At 49.0% G+C, this 18,279-nt stretch overlaps 21 non-coding genes across 21 annotated transcripts; 4 read left to right on the top strand and 17 right to left on the bottom strand.

The window, feature by feature from the left end:
- The first annotated feature begins 461 nt into the window (after positions 1-461).
- Positions 462-533, top strand: trnad-guc (transfer RNA aspartic acid (anticodon GUC)). The gene has a single exon. It is a non-coding gene; the product is annotated as a tRNA-Asp (tRNA).
- Positions 534-636: 103 nt separating this feature from the next.
- trnag-ucc (transfer RNA glycine (anticodon UCC)) lies at positions 637-708 on the bottom strand. Its single transcript has one exon. It is a non-coding gene; the product is annotated as a tRNA-Gly (tRNA).
- Positions 709-1,001: 293 nt separating this feature from the next.
- LOC132146057 (U5 spliceosomal RNA) lies at positions 1,002-1,115 on the bottom strand. The gene has a single exon (XR_009434807.1). It is a non-coding gene; the product is annotated as a U5 spliceosomal RNA (small nuclear RNA).
- Positions 1,116-2,736: 1,621 nt separating this feature from the next.
- LOC132145916 (U5 spliceosomal RNA) lies at positions 2,737-2,850 on the bottom strand. The gene has a single exon (XR_009434675.1). It is a non-coding gene; the product is annotated as a U5 spliceosomal RNA (small nuclear RNA).
- Positions 2,851-4,482: 1,632 nt separating this feature from the next.
- LOC132145929 (U5 spliceosomal RNA) lies at positions 4,483-4,597 on the bottom strand. Its single transcript, XR_009434688.1, has one exon. It is a non-coding gene; the product is annotated as a U5 spliceosomal RNA (small nuclear RNA).
- A 1,242-nt stretch (positions 4,598-5,839) lies between these two features.
- On the bottom strand, positions 5,840-5,911 carry trnag-ucc (transfer RNA glycine (anticodon UCC)). The gene has a single exon. It is a non-coding gene; the product is annotated as a tRNA-Gly (tRNA).
- A 293-nt stretch (positions 5,912-6,204) lies between these two features.
- On the bottom strand, positions 6,205-6,320 carry LOC132145863 (U5 spliceosomal RNA). Its single transcript, XR_009434625.1, has one exon. It is a non-coding gene; the product is annotated as a U5 spliceosomal RNA (small nuclear RNA).
- A 1,602-nt stretch (positions 6,321-7,922) lies between these two features.
- Positions 7,923-8,037, bottom strand: LOC132145949 (U5 spliceosomal RNA). Its single transcript, XR_009434708.1, has one exon. It is a non-coding gene; the product is annotated as a U5 spliceosomal RNA (small nuclear RNA).
- Positions 8,038-9,113: 1,076 nt separating this feature from the next.
- On the top strand, positions 9,114-9,185 carry trnad-guc (transfer RNA aspartic acid (anticodon GUC)). The gene has a single exon. It is a non-coding gene; the product is annotated as a tRNA-Asp (tRNA).
- A 103-nt stretch (positions 9,186-9,288) lies between these two features.
- On the bottom strand, positions 9,289-9,360 carry trnag-ucc (transfer RNA glycine (anticodon UCC)). The gene has a single exon. It is a non-coding gene; the product is annotated as a tRNA-Gly (tRNA).
- A 307-nt stretch (positions 9,361-9,667) lies between these two features.
- On the bottom strand, positions 9,668-9,782 carry LOC132145811 (U5 spliceosomal RNA). The gene has a single exon (XR_009434576.1). It is a non-coding gene; the product is annotated as a U5 spliceosomal RNA (small nuclear RNA).
- Positions 9,783-11,032: 1,250 nt separating this feature from the next.
- On the bottom strand, positions 11,033-11,104 carry trnag-ucc (transfer RNA glycine (anticodon UCC)). The gene has a single exon. It is a non-coding gene; the product is annotated as a tRNA-Gly (tRNA).
- Positions 11,105-11,397: 293 nt separating this feature from the next.
- LOC132145871 (U5 spliceosomal RNA) lies at positions 11,398-11,512 on the bottom strand. Its single transcript, XR_009434632.1, has one exon. It is a non-coding gene; the product is annotated as a U5 spliceosomal RNA (small nuclear RNA).
- A 1,031-nt stretch (positions 11,513-12,543) lies between these two features.
- On the bottom strand, positions 12,544-12,658 carry LOC132145810 (U5 spliceosomal RNA). Its single transcript, XR_009434575.1, has one exon. It is a non-coding gene; the product is annotated as a U5 spliceosomal RNA (small nuclear RNA).
- A 1,068-nt stretch (positions 12,659-13,726) lies between these two features.
- On the top strand, positions 13,727-13,798 carry trnad-guc (transfer RNA aspartic acid (anticodon GUC)). Its single transcript has one exon. It is a non-coding gene; the product is annotated as a tRNA-Asp (tRNA).
- Positions 13,799-13,901: 103 nt separating this feature from the next.
- Positions 13,902-13,973, bottom strand: trnag-ucc (transfer RNA glycine (anticodon UCC)). Its single transcript has one exon. It is a non-coding gene; the product is annotated as a tRNA-Gly (tRNA).
- Positions 13,974-14,246: 273 nt separating this feature from the next.
- LOC132145809 (U5 spliceosomal RNA) lies at positions 14,247-14,361 on the bottom strand. Its single transcript, XR_009434574.1, has one exon. It is a non-coding gene; the product is annotated as a U5 spliceosomal RNA (small nuclear RNA).
- Positions 14,362-15,430: 1,069 nt separating this feature from the next.
- Positions 15,431-15,502, top strand: trnad-guc (transfer RNA aspartic acid (anticodon GUC)). Its single transcript has one exon. It is a non-coding gene; the product is annotated as a tRNA-Asp (tRNA).
- A 103-nt stretch (positions 15,503-15,605) lies between these two features.
- On the bottom strand, positions 15,606-15,677 carry trnag-ucc (transfer RNA glycine (anticodon UCC)). The gene has a single exon. It is a non-coding gene; the product is annotated as a tRNA-Gly (tRNA).
- A 293-nt stretch (positions 15,678-15,970) lies between these two features.
- LOC132145808 (U5 spliceosomal RNA) lies at positions 15,971-16,085 on the bottom strand. Its single transcript, XR_009434573.1, has one exon. It is a non-coding gene; the product is annotated as a U5 spliceosomal RNA (small nuclear RNA).
- A 1,609-nt stretch (positions 16,086-17,694) lies between these two features.
- On the bottom strand, positions 17,695-17,809 carry LOC132145958 (U5 spliceosomal RNA). Its single transcript, XR_009434716.1, has one exon. It is a non-coding gene; the product is annotated as a U5 spliceosomal RNA (small nuclear RNA).
- Positions 17,810-18,279: the final 470 nt, after the last annotated feature.

Here is an 18,279-nt window from a genome sequence, read left to right as displayed (position 1 = left end):
ATTTTTTCACCGATCGAGTTTTGGTTCCTTGCCTCTGTCGCCTCTGGCAGGCATAGCTGGGGACACTTCATGTACAGCGATATCGTTGACTTGATTGCAAATTATTGCACAGATACTATTTAAACTGAACTTAGCTGAATGATGACATCACCGATTTCAATGACGAAATGCCTTTAACTGTCATTTTGCTTTATTGACGCACTGTGTTCCGAATTAATGTTGTTCAGTTGCATTGACACAATCCTTTTTGTTTAAAGCGCAATTAAAAAAAAAAAAAAAAGAGTCCAAACAATGACCCCTGCAACGGGTAGTGTTCCAAATGTTATGCGACTTTAGCTAATGATGGGTCCATCCGGAATTTGACGGTGCTAGGGCTGTGTCAGCGTCAGAAAAAGCCATGCATTGTTCAGTTATGTCGGTGCAGTAGCGTCGGTTGGGGGAGAAACGGCATCATGCGCAGCTCCTCGTTAGTATAGTGGACAGTATCTCCGCCTGTCACGCGGAAGACCGGGGTTCGATTCCCCGACGGGGAGAGCTAGCTCTTTTCGGCTTCCGAATGATCCATCCAAAAGTTTTGGGAGGAGCCACAGGTCACAGAAGGAGTTCTGCTTCGACATCAGCCGGAGCCAAAGGACATGCGTTGGCCGGGAATCGAACCCGGGTCAACTGCTTGGAAGGCAGCTATGCTCACCACTATACCACCAACGCAGTCAGCAGTCAGCCACTTGCGCCATCGCTAAGAAGGCTCGAAGTGCACGAGTCGCCGATAGGGCTAGAGGAGCTGATGAGATCTTTGTTTGGACCCGTCACTAAAGAAAGCCTTCCAGAATTTGCATCCCGTCACGTACAAGAAAGTGCTGCCCTCCCATGCCAGCTAAATAAACACTAAGTGCTGACAGCGCAAACGCAGAGAGTGCAAATACAGACGATGACCAGTGGCACGCCCTCCTGCAGCGTGTTGGCGGACGGCCAAATTGATTCTGCTTTTGACATTTCGATGTAGCTCTGCTGTGAGCAGAGCACCCAAAAATACAGGTCACTCGCAAAAGTTCCCCTCCACGAAAATCTTTAGTAAAAGGCGAAAGATTTATGCGACAATGAAGAGAAATCGAGCTGTGTCTACGAACCCTCGGGCCTGTGCGGTGCCTCTGGTAAACCACTACGCTCGCCAAGGGTCATCAAGGGTGACGACGCCTGCCCACATGCGTTTCGTCAGCCCCCCCCCCCCCCCCACTCCAAAAGGGAGGAGTAAAACTCACAAAAGTCCCCTCGGTCCACCAATAACCACAAGCCCAATCAAGACAATCTCTTTCTCATGCCTCCATCTGAAAAGTTGGAGAAAATCTTATATGAATAAAAGAGTCTTTTAAAGAAATCCCTTATTCCGAGGTCACCGTAGCCACCAGATCCAGTCTGTATCCAGATCAGTGGGCCGCTTCAGTCACCCGGATCCAGTCAGTATCCAGACAAGATGGTTGATCAACACCTAGAAAGGACCTCTATGGCCCTGAAACACCTCTAGCCCTATCGGACAACTAGATGAGCCCCAGATACAGATCCCCTGTAAAGACCTTGTCTCAGACGACCACCAGGACAAGACCACAAGAAACAGATGATTCTTCTGCACAGTCTGACTTTTCTGCAGCCTGGAACTGATTTGCTGGTTTCTTCTGACCAGAGGAGAACTGTCTCCCCGACTGAGCCTGGTTTCTCACCGGGTTTTTTCTCCATTTATTCACCGATCGAGTTTTGGTTCCTTGCCTCTGTCACCTCTGGCAGGCATAGCTGGGGACACTTCATGTAAAGCGATATCGTTGACTTGATTGCAAATTATTGCACAGATACTATTTAAACTGAACTTAGCTGAATGATGACATCACCGATTTCAATGACGAAATGCCTTTATCTGTCATTTTGCTTTATTGACGCACTGTGTTCCTAATTAATGTTGTTCAGTTGCATTGACACAATCCTTGTTGTTTAAAGCGCAATTTAAAAAAAAAAAAAAAAAAAAAGAGTCCAAACAATGACCCCTGCAACAGGTAGTGTTCCAAATGTTATGCGACTTTAGCTAATGATGGGTCCATCCGGAATTTGACGGTGCTAGGGCTGTGTCAGCGTCAGAAAAAGCCATGCATTGTTCAGTTATGTCGGTGCAGTAGCATCGGTTGAGGGAGAAACAGCAGCATGCACAGCTCCTCGTTAGTATAGTGGACAGTATCTCTGCCTGTCACGCGGAAGACCGTGGTTCGATTCCCCGACGGGGAGAGCTAGCTCTTTTCGGCTTCCGAACGATCCATCCAAAAGTTTTGGGAGGAGCCACAGGTCACAGAAGGAGTTCTGCTTCGACATCAGCCCGAGCCAAAGGACATGCGTTGGCCGGGAATCGAACCCCGGTCAACTGCTTGGAAGGCAGCTATGCTCACCACTATACCACCAACGCAGTCAGCAGTCAGCCACTTGCGCCATCGCTAAGAAGGCTCGAAGTGCACGAGTCGCCGATAGGGCTAGAGGAGCTGATGAGATCTTTGTTTGGACCCGTCACTAAAGAAAGCCTTCCAGAATTTGCATCCCGTCACGTACAAGAAAGTGCTGCCCTCCCATGCCAGCTAAATAAACACTAAGTGCTGAGAGCGCAAACGCAGAGAGTGCAAATACAGACGATGACCAGTGGCACGCCCTCCTGCAGCGTGTTGGCGGACGGCCAAATTGATTCTGCTTTTGACATTTCGATGTAGCTCTGCTGTGAGCAGAGCACCCAAAAATACAGGTCACTCGCAAAAGTTCCCCTCCACGGAAATCTTTAGTAAAAGGCGAAAGATTTATGCGACAATGAAGAGAAATCGAGCTGTGTCTACGAACCCTCGGGCCTGTGCGCTGCCTCTGGTAAACCACTACGCTCGCCAAGGGTCATCAAGGGTGACGACGCCTGCCCACATGCGTTTCGTCAGCCCCCCCCCCCCCACTCCAAAAGGGAGGAGTAAAACTCACAAAAGTCCCCTCGGTCCACCAATAACCACAAGCCCAATCAAGACAATCTCTTTATCATGCCTCCATCTGAAAAGTTGGAGAAAATCTTATATGAATAAAAGAGTCTTTTAAAGAAATCCCTTATTCCGAGGTCACCGTAGCCACCAGATCCAGTCTGTATCCAGATCAGTGGGCCGCTTCAGTCACCCGGATCCAGTCAGTATCCAGACAAGATGGTTGATCAACACCTAGAAAGGACCTCTATGGCCCTGAAACACCTCTAGCCCTATCGGACAACTAGATGAGCCCCAGATACAGATCCCCTGTAAAGACCTTGTCTCAGACGACCACCAGGACAAGACCACAGGAAACAGATGATTATTCTGCACAGTCTGACTTTTCTGCAGCCTGGAACTGATTTGCTGGTTTCTTCTGACCAGAGGAGAACTGTCTCCCCGACTGAGCCTGGTTTCTCACCGGGTTTTTTCTCCATTTTTTCACCGATCGAGTTTTGGTTCCTTGCCTCTGTCGCCTCTGGCAGGCATAGCTGGGGACACTTCATGTACAGCGATATCGTTGACTTGATTGCAAATTATTGCACAGATACTATTTAAACTGAACTTAGCTGAATGATGACATCACCGATTTCAATGACGAAATGCCTTTAACTGTCATTTTGCTTTATTGACGCACTGTGTTCCTAATTAATGTTGTTCAGTTGCATTGACACAATCCTTGTTGTTTAAAGCGCAATTTAAAAAAAAAAAAAAAAAAAAGAGTCCAAACAATGACCCCTGCAACGGGTAGTGTTCCAAATGTTATGCGACTTTAGCTAATGATGGGTCCATCCGGAATTTGACGGTGCTAGGGCTGTTTCAGCGTCAGAAAAAGCCATGCATTGTTCAGTTATGTCGGTGCAGTAGTGTCGGTTGGGGGAGAAACGGCAACATGCGCAGCTCCTCGTTAGTATAGTGGACAGTATCTCCGCCTGTCACGCGGAAGACCGGGGTTCGATTGCCCGACGGGGAGAGCTAGCTCTTTTCGGCTTCCGAATGATCCATCCAAAAGTTTTGGGAGGAGCCACAGGTCACAGAAGGAGTTCTGCTTCGACATCAGCCCGAGCCAAAGGACATGCGTTGGCCAGGAATCGAACCCGGGTCAACTGCTTGGAAGGCAGCTATGCTCACCACTATACCACTATACCACCAACGCAGTCAGCAGTCAGCAGTCAGCCACTTGTGCCGTCGCTAAGAAGGCTCGAAGTGCACGAGTCGCCGATAGGGCTAGAGGAGCTGATGAGATCTTTGTTTGGACCCGTCACTAAAGAGAGCCTTCCAGAATTTGCATCCCGTCACGTACAAGAAAGTGCTGCCTTCCCATGCCAGCTAAATAAACACTAAGTGCTGACAGCGCAAACGCAGAGAGTGCAAATACAGACGATGACCAGTGGCACGCCCTCCTTCAGCGTGTTGGCGGACGGCCAAATTGATTCTGCTCTTGACATTTCGATGTAGCTCTGCTGTGAGTAGAGCACCCAAAAATACAGGTCACTCGCAAAAGTTCCCCTCCACGGAAATCTTTAGTAAAAGGCGAAAGATTTATGCGACAATGAAGAGAAACTCGAGCTGTGTCTACGATCCCTCGGGCCTGTGCACTGCCTCTGGTAAACCACTACGCTCGCCAAGGGTCATCAAGGGTGACGACGCCTGCCCACATGCGTTTCGTCAGCCCCCCCCCCCCCCACTCCGAAAGGGAGGAGTAAAACTCACAAAAGTCCCCTCGGTCCACCAATAACCACAAGCCCAATCAAGACAATCTCTTTATCATGCCTCCATCTGAAAAGTTGGAGAAAATCTTATATGAATAAAAGAGTCTTTTAAAGAAATCCCTTATTCCGAGGTCACCGTAGCCACCAGATCCAGTCTGTATCCAGATCAGTGGGCCGCTTCAGTCACCCGGATCCAGTCAGTATCCAGACAAGATGGTTGATCAACACCTAGAAAGGACCTCTATGGCCCTGAAACACCTCTAGCCCTATCGGACAACTAGATGAGCCCCAGATACAGATCCCCTGTAAAGACCTTGTCTCAGATGACCACCAGGATAAGACCACAGGAAACAGATGATTCCTCTGCACAGTCTGACTTTTCTGCAGCCTGGAACTGATTTGCTGGTTTCTTCTGACCAGAGGAGAACTGTCTCCCCGACTGAGCCTGGTTTCTCACCGGGTTTTTTCTCCATTTTTTCACCGATCGAGTTTTGGTTCCTTGCCTCTGTCGCCTCTGGCAGGCATAGCTGGGGACACTTCATGTACAGCGATATCGTTGACTTGATTGCAAATAATTGCACAGATACTATTTAAACTGAACTTAGCTGAATGATGACATCACCGATTTCAATGACGAAATGCCTTTAACTGTCATTTTGCTTTATTGACGCACTGTGTTCCAAATTAATGTTGTTCAGTTGCATTGACACAATCCTTTTTGTTTAAAGCGCAATTTAAAAAAAAAAAGTCCAAACAATGACCCCTGCAACGGGTAGTGTTCCAAATGTTATGCGACTTTAGCTAATGATGGGTCCATCCGGAATTTGACGGTGCTAGGGCTGTGTCAGCGTCAGAAAAAGCCATGCATTGTTCAGTTATGTCGGTGCAGTAGTGTCGGTTGGGGGAGAAACGGCAACATGCGCAGCTCCTCGTTAGTATAGTGGACAGTATCTCCGCCTGTCACGCGGAAGACCAGGGTTCGATTCCCCGACGGGGAGAGCTAGCTCTTTTCGGCTTCCGAATGATCCATCCAAAAGTTTTGGGAGGAGCCACAGGTCACAGAAGGAGTTCTGCTTCGACATCAGCCCGAGCCAAAGTACATGCGTTGGCCGGGAATCGAACCCGGGTCAACTGCTTGGAAGGCAGCTATGCTCACCACTATACCACCAACGCAGTCAGCAGTCAGCCACTTGCGCCGTCGCTAAGAAGGCTCGAAGTGCACGAGTCGCCGATAGGGCTAGAGGAGCTGATGAGATCTTTGTTTGGACCCGTCACTAAAGAGAGCCTTCCAGAATTTGCATCCCGTCACGTACAAGAAAGTGCTGCCTTCCCATGCCAGCTAAATAAACACTAAGTGCTGACAGCGCAAACGCAGAGAGTGCAAATACAGACGATGACCAGTGGCACGCCCTCCTGCAGCGTGTTGGCGGACGGCCAAATTGATTCTGCTCTTGACATTTCGATGTAGCTCTGCTGTGAGCAGAGCACCCAAAAATACAGGTCACTCGCAAAAGTTCCCCTCCACGGAAATCTTTAGTAAAAGGCGAAAGATTTATGCGACAATGAAGAGAAACTTGAGCTGTGTCTACGACCCCTCGGGCCTGTGCGCTGCGTCTGGTAAACCACTACGCTCGCCAAGGGTCATCAAGGGTGACGACGCCTGCCCACATGCGTTTCGTCAGCCCCCTCCCACTCCGAAAGGGAGGAGTTAAACTCACAAAAGTCCCCTCGGTCCACCAATAACCACAAGCCCAATCAAGGCAATCTCTTTCTCATGCCTCCATCTGAAAAGTTGGAGAAAATCTTATATGAATAAAAGAGTCTTTTAAAGAAATCCCTTATTCCGAGGTCACCGTAGCCACCAGATCCAGTCTGTATCCAGATCAGTGGGCCGCTTCAGTCACCCGGATCCAGTCAGTATCCAGACAAGATGGTTGATCAACACCTAGAAAGGACCTCTATGGCCCTGAAACACAGCGGAGACCGGGACAACTAGATGAGCCCCAGATACAGATCCCCTGTAAAGACCTTGTCTCAGACGACCACCAGGACAAGACCACAGGAAACAGATGATTCTTCTGCACAGTCTGACTTTTCTGCAGCCTGGAACTGATTTGCTGGTTTCTTCTGACCAGAGGAGAACTGTCTCCCCGACTGAGCCTGGTTTCTCACCGGGTTTTTTCTCCATTTTTTCACCGATCGAGTTTTGGTTCCTTGCCTCTGTCGCCTCTGGCAGGCATAGCTGGGGACACTTCATGTACAGCGATATCGTTGACTTGATTGCAAATTATTGCACAGATACTATTTAAACTGAACTTAGCTGAATGATGACATCACCGATTTCAATGACGAAATGCCTTTAACTGTCATTTTGCTTTATTGACGCACTGTGTTCCTAATTAATGTTGTTCAGTTGCATTGACACAATCCTTTTTGTTTAAAGCGCAATTTAAAAAAAAAAAAAAAAACAATGTCCAAACAATGACCCCTGCAACGGGTAGTGTTCCAAATGTAATGCGACTTTAGCTAATAATGGGTCCATCCGGAATTTGACAGTGCTAGGGCTGTGTCAGCATCAGAAAAAGCCATGCATTGTTCAGTTATGTCGGTGCAGTAGTATCGGTTGGGGGAGAAACGGCAGCATGCGCAGCTCCTCGTTAGTATAGTGGACAGTATCTCCGCCTGTCACGCGGAAGACCGGGGTTCGATTTCCCGACGGGGAGAGCTAGCTCTTTTCGGCTTCCGAATGATCCATCCAAAAGTTTTGGGAGGAGCCACAGGTCACAGAAGGAGTTCTGCTTCGACATCAGCCCGAGCCAAAGGACATGCATTGGCCGGGAATCGAACCCGCGTCAACTGCTTGGAAGGCAGCTATGCTCACCACTATACCACCAACGCAGTCAGCCACTTGCGCCGTCGCTAAGAAGGCTTGAAGTGCACGAGTCGCCGATAGGGCTAGAGGAGCTGATGAGATCTTTGTTTGGACCCGTCACTAAAGAGAGCCTTCCAGAATTTGCATCCCGTCACGTACAAGAAAGTGCTGCCTTCCCATGCCAGCTAAATAAACACTAATTGCTGACAGCGCAAACGCAGAGAGTGCAAATACAGACGATGACCAGTGGCACACCCTCCTGCAGCGTGTTGGCGGACGGCCAAATTGACTCTGCTCTTGACATTTCGATGTAGCTCTGCTGTGAGCAGAGCACCCAAAAATACAGGTCACTCGCAAAAGTTCTCCTCCACGGAAATCTTTAGTAAAAGGCGAAAGATTTATGCGACAATGAAGAGAAACTCGAGCTGTGTCTACGACCCCTCGGGCCTGTGTGCTGCGCCTGGTAAACCACTACGCTCGCCAAGGGTCATCAAGGGTGACGACGCCTGCCCACATGCGTTTCGTCAGCCCCCCCCCACTCCAAAAGGGAGGAGTAAAACTCACAAAAGTCCCCTCGGTCCACCAATAACCACAAGCCCAATCAAGGCAATCTCTTTCTCATGCCTCCATCTGAAAAGTTGGAGAAAATCTTATATGAATAAAAGAGTCTTTTAAAGAAATCCCTTATTCCGAGGTCACCGTAGCCACCAGATCCAGTCTGTATCCAGATCAGTGGGCCGCTTCAGTCACCCGGATCCAGTCAGTATCCAGACAAGATGGTTGATCAACACCTAGAAAGGACCTCTATGGCCCTGAAACACAGCGGAGACCGGGACAACTAGATGAGCCCCAGATACAGATCCCCTGTAAAGACCTTGTCTCAGACGACCACCAGGACAAGACCACAGGAAACAGATGATTCTTCTGCACAGTCTGACTTTTCTGCAGCCTGGAACTGATTTGCTGGTTTCTTCTGACCAGAGGAGAACTGTCTCCCCGACTGAGCCTGGTTTCTCACCGGGTTTTTTCTCCATTTTTTCACCGATCGAGTTTTGGTTCCTTGCCTCTGTCGCCTCTGGCAGGCATAGCTGGGGACACTTCATGTACATCGATATCGTTGACTTGATTGCAAATTATTGCACAGATACTATTTAAACTGAACTTAGCTGAATGATGACATCACCGATTTCAATGACAAAATGCCTTTAACTGTCATTTTGCTTTATTGACGCACTGTGTTCCTAATTAATGTTGTTCAGTTGCATTGACACAATCCTTTTTGTTTAAAGCGCAATTTAAAAAAAAAAAACAAAAAAAAAACAATGTCCAAACAATGACCCCTGCAACGGGTAGTGTTCCAAATGTAATGCGACTTTAGCTAATGATGGGTCCATCCGGAATTTGACGGTGCTAGGGCTGTGTCAGCATCAGAAAAAGCAATGCATTGTTCAGTTATGTCGGTGCAGTAGTGTCGGTTGGGGGAGAAACGGAGGCATGCGCAGCTCCTCGTTAGTATAGTGGACAGTATCTCCGCCTGTCACGCGGAAGACCGGGGTTCGATTCCCCGACGGGGAGAGCTAGCTCTTTTCGGCTTCCGAATGATCCATCCAAAAGTTTTGGGAGGAGCCACAGGTCACAGAAGGAGTTCTGCTTCGACATCAGCCCGAGCAAAAGGACATGCGTTGGCCGGGAATCGAACCCGGGTCAACTGCTTGGAAGGCAGCTATGCTCACCACTATACCACCAACGCAGTCAGCAGTCAGCAGTCAGCAGTCAGCCACTTGCGCCGTCGCTAAGAAGGCTCGAAGTGCACGAGTCGCCGATAGGGCTAGAGGAGCTGATGAGATCTTTGTTTGGACCCGTCACTAAAGAGAGCCTTCCAGAATTTGCATCCCGTCACGTACAAGAAAGTGCTGCCTTCCCATGCCAGCTAAATAAAAACTAAGTGCTGACAGCGCAAACGCAGAGAGTGCAAATACAGACGATGACCAGTGGCACACCCTCGTGCAGCGTGTTGGCGGATGGCCAAATTGATTCTGCTCTTGACATTTCGATGTAGCTCTGCTGTGAGCAGAGCACCCAAAAATACAGGTCACTCGCAAAAGTTCCCCTCCACGGAAATCTTTAGTAAAAGGCGAAAGATTTATGCGACAATGAAGAGAAACTCGAGCTGTGTCTACGACCCCTCGGGCCTGTGCGCTGCCCCTGGTAAACCACTACGCTCGCCAAGGGTCATCAAGGGTGACGACGCCTGCCCACATGCGTTTCGTCAGCCCTCCCCCCCCCCCCCCACTCCAAAAGGGAGGAGTAAAACACACAAAAGTCCCCTCGGTCCACCAAAAACCACAAGCCCAATCAAGGCAATCTCTTTCTCATGCCTCCATCTGAAAAGTTGGAGAAAATCTTATATGAATAAAAGAGTCTTTTAAAGAAATCCCTTATTCCGAGGTCACCGTAGCCACCAGATCCAGTCTGTATCCAGATCAGTGGGCCGCTTCAGTCACCCGGATCCAGTCAGTATCCAGACAAGATGGTTGATCAACACCTAGAAAGGACCTCTATGGCCCTGAAACACAGCGGAGACCGGGACAACTAGATGAGCCCCAGATACAGATCCCCTGTAAAGACCTTGTCTCAGACGACCACCAGGACAAGACCACAGGAAACAGATGATTCTTCTGCACAGTCTGACTTTTCTGCAGCCTGGAACTGATTTGCTGGTTTCTTCTGACCAGAGGAGAACTGTCTCCCCGACTGAGCCTGGTTTCTCACCGGGTTTTTTCTCCATTTTTTCACCGATCGAGTTTTGGTTCCTTGCCTCTGTCGCCTCTGGCAGGCATAGCTGGGGACACTTCATGTACAGCGATATCGTTGACTTGATTGCAAATTATTGCACAGATACTATTTAAACTGAACTTAGCTGAATGATGACATCACCGATTTCAATGACGAAATGCCTTTAACTGTCATTTTGCTTTATTGACGCACTGTGTTCCTAATTAATGTTGTTCAGTTGCATTGACACAATCCTTTTTGTTTAAAGCGCAATTAAAAAAAAAAAAAAAAGAGTCCAAACAATGACCCCTGCAACGGGTAGTGTTCCAAATGTTATGCGACTTTAGCTAATGATGGGTCCATCCGGAATTTGACGGTGCTAGGGCTGTGTCAGCGTCAGAAAAAGCCATGCATTGTTCAGTTATGTCGGTGCAGTAGCGTCGGTTGGGGGAGAAACGGCATCATGCGCAGCTCCTCGTTCGTATAGTGGACAGTATCTCCGCCTGTCACGCGGAAGACCGGGGTTCGATTCCCCGACGGGGAGAGCTAGCTCTTTTCGGCTTCCGAATGATCCATCCAAAAGTTTTGGGAGGAGCCACAGGTCACAGAAGGAGTTCTGCTTCGACATCAGCCCGAGCCAAAGGACATGCGTTGGCCGGGAATCGAACCCGGGTCAACTGCTTGGAAGGCAGCTATGCTCACCACTATACCACCAACGCAGTCAGCAGTCAGCCACTTGCGCCGTCGCTAAGAAGGCTCGAAGTGCACGAGTCGCCGATAGGGCTAGAGGAGCTGATGAGATCTTTGTTTGGACCCGTCACTAAAGAGAGCCTTCCAGAATTTGCATCCCGTCACGTACAAGAAAGTGCTGCCTTCCCATGCCAGCTAAATAAACACTAAGTGCTGACAGCGCAAACGCAGAGAGTGCAAATACAGACGATGAACAGTGGCACGCCCTCCTGCAGCGTGTTGGCGGACGGCCAAATTGATTCTGCCCTTGACATTTCGATGTAGCTCTGCTGTGAGCAGAGCACCCAAAAATACAGGTCACTCGCAAAAGTTCCCCTCCACGGAAATCTTTAGTAAAAGGCGAAAGATTTATGCGACAATGAAGAAAAACTCGAGCTGTGTCTACGACCCCTCGGGCCTGTGCCCTGCCCCTGGTAAACCACTACGCTCGCCAAGGGTCATCAAGGGTGACGATGCCTGCCCACATGCGTTTCGTCAGCCCCCCCCCCCCCCACTCCAAAAGGGAGGAGTAAAACACACAAAAGTCCCCTCGGTCCACCAAAAACCACAAGCCCAATCAAGGCAATCTCTTTCTCATGCCTCCATCTGAAAAGTTGGAGAAAATCTTATATGAATAAAAGAGTCTTTTAAAGAAATCCCTTATTCCGAGGTCACCGTAGCCACCAGATCCAGTCTGTATCCAGATCAGTGGGCCGCTTCAGTCACCCGGATCCAGTCAGTATCCAGACAAGATGGTTGATCAACACCTAGAAAGGACCTCTATGGCCCTGAAACACAGCGGAGACCGGGACAACTAGATGAGCCCCAGATACAGATCCCCTGTAAAGACCTTGTCTCAGACGACCACCAGGACAAGACCACAGGAAACAGATGATTCTTCTGCACAGTCTGACTTTTCTGCAGCCTGGAACTGATTTGCTGGTTTCTTCTGACCAGAGGAGAACTGTCTCCCCGACTGAGCCTGGTTTCTCACCGGGTTTTTTCTCCATTTTTTCACCGATCGAGTTTTGGTTCCTTGCCTCTGTCGCCTCTGGCAGGCATAGCTGGGGACACTTCATGTACAGCGATATCATTGACTTGATTGCAAATTATTGCACAGATACTATTTAAACTGAACTTAGCTGAATGATGACATCACCGATTTCAATGACGAAATGCCTTTAACTGTCATTTTGCTTTATTGACGCACTGTGTTCCTAATTAATGTTGTTCAGTTGCATTGACACAATCCTTTTTGTTTAAAGCGCAATTAAAAAAAACAAGAAAGTGCTGCCTTCCCATGCCAGCTAAATAAACACTAAGTGCTGACAGCGCAAACGCAGAGAGTGCAAATACAGACGATGAGGCACGCCCTCCTGCAGCGTGTTGGCGGACGGCCAAATTGATTCTGCTCTTGACATTTCGATGTAGCTCTGCTGTGAGCAGAGCACCCAAAAATACAGGTCACTCGCAAAAGTTCCCCTCCACGGAAATCTTTAGTAAAAGGCGAAAGATTTATGCGACAATGAAGAGAAACTCGAGCTGTGTCTACGACCCCTCGGGCCTGTGCGCTGACCCTGGTAAACCACTACGCTCGCCAAGGGTCATCAAGGGTGACGACGCCTGCCCACATGCGTTTCGTCAGCCCCCCCCCCCACTCCAAAAGGGAGGAGTAAAACTCACAAAAGTCCCCTCGGTCCACCAAAAACCACAAGCCCAATCAAGGCAATCTCTTTCTCATGCCTCCATCTGAAAAGTTGGAGAAAATCTTATATGAATAAAAGAGTCTTTTAAAGAAATCCCTTATTCCGAGGTCACCGTAGCCACCAGATCCAGTCTGTATCCAGATCAGTGGGCCGCTTCAGTCACCCGGATCCAGTCAGTATCCAGACAAGATGGTTGATCAACACCTAGAAAGGACCTCTATGGCCCTGAAACACAGCGGAGACCGGGACAACTAGATGAGCCCCAGATACAGATCCCCTGTAAAGACCTTGTCTCAGACGACCACCAGGACAAGACCACAGGAAACAGATGATTCTTCTGCACAGTCTGACTTTTCTGCAGCCTGGAACTGATTTGCTGGTTTCTTCTGACCAGAGGAGAACTGTCTCCCCGACTGAGCCTGGTTTCTCACCGGGTTTTTTCTCCATTTTTTCACCGATCGAGTTTTGGTTCCTTGCCTCTGTCGCCTCTGGCAGGCATAGCTGGGGACACTTCATGTACAGCGATATCGTTGACTTGATTGCAAATTATTGCACAGATACTATTTAAACTGAACTTAGCTGAATGATGACATCACCGATTTCAATGACGAAATGCCTTTAACTGTCATTTTGCTTTATTGACGCACTGTGTTCCTAATTAATGTTGTTCAGTTGCATTGACACAATCCTTTTTGTTTAAAGCGCAATTAAAAAAAAAAAAAAAAGAGTCCAAACAATGACCCCTGCAACGGGTAGTGTTCCAAATGTTATGCGACTTTAGCTAATGATGGGTCCATCCGGAATTTGACGGTGCTAGGGCTGTGTCAGCGTCAGAAAAAGCCATGCATTGTTCAGTTATGTCGGTGCAGTAGCGTCGGTTGGGGGAGAAACGGCATCATGCGCAGCTCCTCGTTAGTATAGTGGACAGTATCTCCGCCTGTCACGCGGAAGACCGGGGTTCGATTCCCCGACGGGGAGAGCTAGCTCTTTTCGGCTTCCGAATGATCCATCCAAAAGTTTTGGGAGGAGCCACAGGTCACAGAAGGAGTTCTGCTTCGACGTCAGCCCGAGCCAAAGGACATGCGTTGGCCGGGAATCGAACCCGGGTCAACTGCTTGGAAGGCAGCTATGCTCACCACTATACCACCAACGCAGTCAGCAGTCAGCCACTTGCGCCGTCGCTAAGAAGGCTCGAAGTGCACGAGTCGCCGATAGGGCTAGAGGAGCTGATGAGATAAAGAGAGCCTTCCAGAATTTGCATCCCGTCACGTACAAGAAAGTGCTGCCTTCCCATGCCAGCTAAATAAACACTAAGTGCTGACAGCGCAAACGCAGAGAGTGCAAATACAGACGATGAACAGTGGCACGCCCTCCTGCAGCGTGTTGGCGGACGGCCAAATTGATTCTGCCCTTGACATTTCGATGTAGCTCTGCTGTGAGCAGAGCACCCAAAAATACAGGTCACTCGCAAAAGTTCCCCTCCACGGAAATCTTTAGTAAAAGGCGAAAGATTTATGCGACAATGAAGAGAAACTCGAGCTGTGTCTACGACCCCTCGGGCCTGTGCCCTGCCCCTGGTAAACCACTACGCTCGCCAAGGGTCATCAAGGGTGACGATGCCTGCCCACATGCGTTTCGTCAGCCCCCCCCCCCCACTCCAAAAGGGAGGAGTAAAACACACAAAAGTCCCCTCGGTCCACCAAAAACCACAAGCCCAATCAAGGCAATCTCTTTCTCATGCCTCCATCTGAAAAGTTGGAGAAAATCTTATATGAATAAAAGAGTCTTTTAAAGAAATCCCTTATTCCGAGGTCACCGTAGCCACCAGATCCAGTCTGTATCCAGATCAGTGGGCCGCTTCAGTCACCCGGATCCAGTCAGTATCCAGACAAGATGGTTGATCAACACCTAGAAAGGACCTCTATGGCCCTGAAACACAGCGGAGACCGGGACAACTAGATGAGCCCCAGATACAGATCCCCTGTAAAGACCTTGTCTCAGACGACCACCAGGACAAGACCACAGGAAACAGATGATTCTTCTGCACAGTCTGACTTTTCTGCAGCCTGGAACTGATTTGCTGGTTTCTTCTGACCAGAGGAGAACTGTCTCCCCGACTGAGCCTGGTTTCTCACCGGGTTTTTTCTCCATTTTTTCACCGATCGAGTTTTGGTTCCTTGCCTCTGTCGCCTCTGGCAGGCATAGCTGGGGACACTTCATGTACAGCGATATCGTTGACTTGATTGCAAATTATTGCACAGATACTATTTAAACTGAACTTAGCTGAATGATGACATCACCGATTTCAATGACGAAATGCCTTTAACTGTCATTTTGCTTTATTGACGCACTGTGTTCCTAATTAATGTTGTTCAGTTGCATTGACACAATCCTTTTTGTTTAAAGCGCAATTAAAAAAAAAAAAAAAAGAGTCCAAACAATGACCCCTGCAACGGGTAGTGTTCCAAATGTTATGCGACTTTAGCTAATGATGGGTCCATCCGGAATTTGACGGTGCTAGGGCTGTGTCAGCGTCAGAAAAAGCCATGCATTGTTCAGTTATGTCGGTGCAGTAGCGTCGGTTGGGGGAGAAATGGCATCATGCGCAGCTCCTCGTTAGTATAGTGGACAGTATCTCCGCCTGTCACGCGGAAGACCGGGGTTCGATTCCCCGACGGGGAGAGCTAGCTCTTTTCGGCTTCCGAATGATCCATCCAAAAGTTTTGGGAGGAGCCACAGGTCACAGAAGGAGTTCTGCTTCGACATCAGCCCGAGCCAAAGGACATGCGTTGGCCGGGAATCGAACCCGGGTCAACTGCTTGGAAGGCAGCTATGCTCACCACTATACCACCAACGCAGTCAGCAGTCAGCCACTTGCGCCGTCGCTAAGAAGGCTCGAAGTGCACGAGTCGCCGATAGGGCTAGAGGAGCTGATGAGATCTTTGTTTGGACCCGTCACTAAAGAGAGCCTTCCAGAATTTGCATCCCGTCACGTACAAGAAAGTGCTGCCTTCCCATGCCAGCTAAATAAACACTAAGTGCTGACAGCGCAAACGCAGAGAGTGCAAATACAGACGATGAACAGTGGCACGCCCTCCTGCAGCGTGTTGGCGGACGGCCAAATTGATTCTGCTCTTGACATTTCGATGTAGCTCTGCTGTGAGCAGAGCACCCAAAAATACAGGTCACTCGCAAAAGTTCCCCTCCACGGAAATCTTTAGTAAAAGGCGAAAGATTTATGCGACAATGAAGAGAAACTCGAGCTGTGTCTACGACCCCTCGGGCCTGTGCCCTGCCCCTGGTAAACCACTACGCTCGCCAAGGGTCATCAAGGGTGACGATGCCTGCCCACATGCGTTTCGTCAGCCCCCCCCCCACTCCAAAAGGGAGGAGTAAAACACACAAAAGTCCCCTCGGTCCACCAAAAACCACAAGCCCAATCAAGGCAATCTCTTTCTCATGCCTCCATCTGAAAAGTTGGAGAAAATCTTATATGAATAAAAGAGTCTTTTAAAGAAATCCCTTATTCCGAGGTCACCGTAGCCACCAGATCCAGTCTGTATCCAGATCAGTGGGCCGCTTCAGTCACCCGGATCCAGTCAGTATCCAGACAAGATGGTTGATCAACACCTAGAAAGGACCTCTATGGCCCTGAAACACAGCGGAGACCGGGACAACTAGATGAGCCCCAGATACAGATCCCCTGTAAAGACCTTGTCTCAGACGACCACCAGGACAAGACCACAGGAAACAGATGATTCTTCTGCACAGTCTGACTTTTCTGCAGCCTGGAACTGATTTGCTGGTTTCTTCTGACCAGAGGAGAACTGTCTCCCCGACTGAGCCTGGTTTCTCACCGGGTTTTTTCTCCATTTTTTCACCGATCGAGTTTTGGTTCCTTGCCTCTGTCGCCTCTGGCAGGCATAGCTGGGGACACTTCATGTACAGCGATATCGTTGACTTGATTGCAAATTATTGCACAGATACTATTTAAACTGAACTTAGCTGAATGATGACATCACCGATTTCAATGACGAAATGCCTTTAACTGTCATTTTGCTTTATTGACGCACTGTGTTCCGAATTAATGTTGTTCAGTTGCATTGACACAATCCTTTTTGTTTAAAGCGCAATTTAAAAAATAAAAAATAAATAAAAAGAGTCCAAACAATGAGCCCTGCAATGGGTAGTGTTCCAAATGTTATGCGACTTTAGCTAATGATGGGTCCATCCGGAATTTGACGGTGCTAGGGCTGTGTCAGCGTCAGAAAAAGCCATGCATTGTTCAGTTATGTCGGTGCAGTAGCGTCGGTTGGGGGAGAAACGGCATCATGCGCAGCTCCTCGTTAGTATAGTGGACAGTATCTCCGCCTGTCACGCGGAAGACTGGGGTTCGATTCCCCGACAGGGAGAGCTAGCTCTTTTCGGCTTCCGAATGATCCATCCAAAAGTTTTGGGAGGACCACAGGTCACAGAAGGAGTTCTGCTTCGACATCAGCCCGAGCCAAAGGACATGCGTTGGCCGGGAATCGAACCCGGGTCAACTGCTTGGAAGGCAGCTATGCTCACCACTATATCACCAACACAGTCAGCAGTCAGCCACTTGCGCCGTCGCTAAGAAGGCTCGAAGTGCACGAGTCGCCGATAGGGCTAGAGGAGCTGATGAGATCTTTGTTTGGACCCGTCACTAAAGAGAGCCTTCCAGAATTTGCATCCCGTCACGTACAAGAAAGTGCTGCCTTCCCATGCCAGCTAAATAAACACTAAGTGCTGACAGCGCAAACGCAGAGAGTGCAAATACAGACGATGAGGCACGCCCTCCTGCAGCGTGTTGGCGGACGGCCAAATTGATTCTGCTCTTGACATTTCGATGTAGCTCTGCTGTGAGCAGAGCACCCAACAATACAGGTCACTCGCAAAAGTTCCCCTCCACGGAAATCTTTAGTAAAAGGCGAAAGATTTATGCGACAATGAAGAGAAACTCGAGCTGTGTCTACGACCCCTCGGGCCTGTGCGCTGACCCTGGTAAACCACTACGCTCGCCAAGGGTCAACAAGGGTGACGACGCCTGCCCACATGCGTTTCGTCAGCCCCCCCCCCCACTCCAAAAGGGAGGAGTAAAACTCACAAAAGTCCCCTCGGTCCACCAAAAACCACAAGCCCAATCAAGGCAATCTCTTTCTCATGCCTCCATCTGAAAAGTTGGAGAAAATCTTATATGAATAAAAGAGTCTTTTAAAGAAATCCCTTATTCCGAGGTCACCGTAGCCACCAGATCCAGTCTGTATCCAGATCAGTGGGCCGCTTCAGTCACCCGGATCCAGTCAGTATCCAGACAAGATGGTTGATCAACACCTAGAAAGGACCTCTATGGCCCTGAAACACAGCGGAGACCGGGACAACTAGATGAGCCCCAGATACTTGCACAGATACTATTTAAACTGAACTTAGCTGAATGA

Source organism: Carassius carassius, chromosome 8 (genome assembly GCF_963082965.1).
Source record: "Carassius carassius chromosome 8, fCarCar2.1, whole genome shotgun sequence".
Taxonomy (NCBI): domain Eukaryota; kingdom Metazoa; phylum Chordata; class Actinopteri; order Cypriniformes; family Cyprinidae; genus Carassius; species Carassius carassius.
The sequence above is the reverse complement of the archived record's forward strand: the minus strand, read 5'-3'. Positions and strand labels throughout refer to the sequence as shown.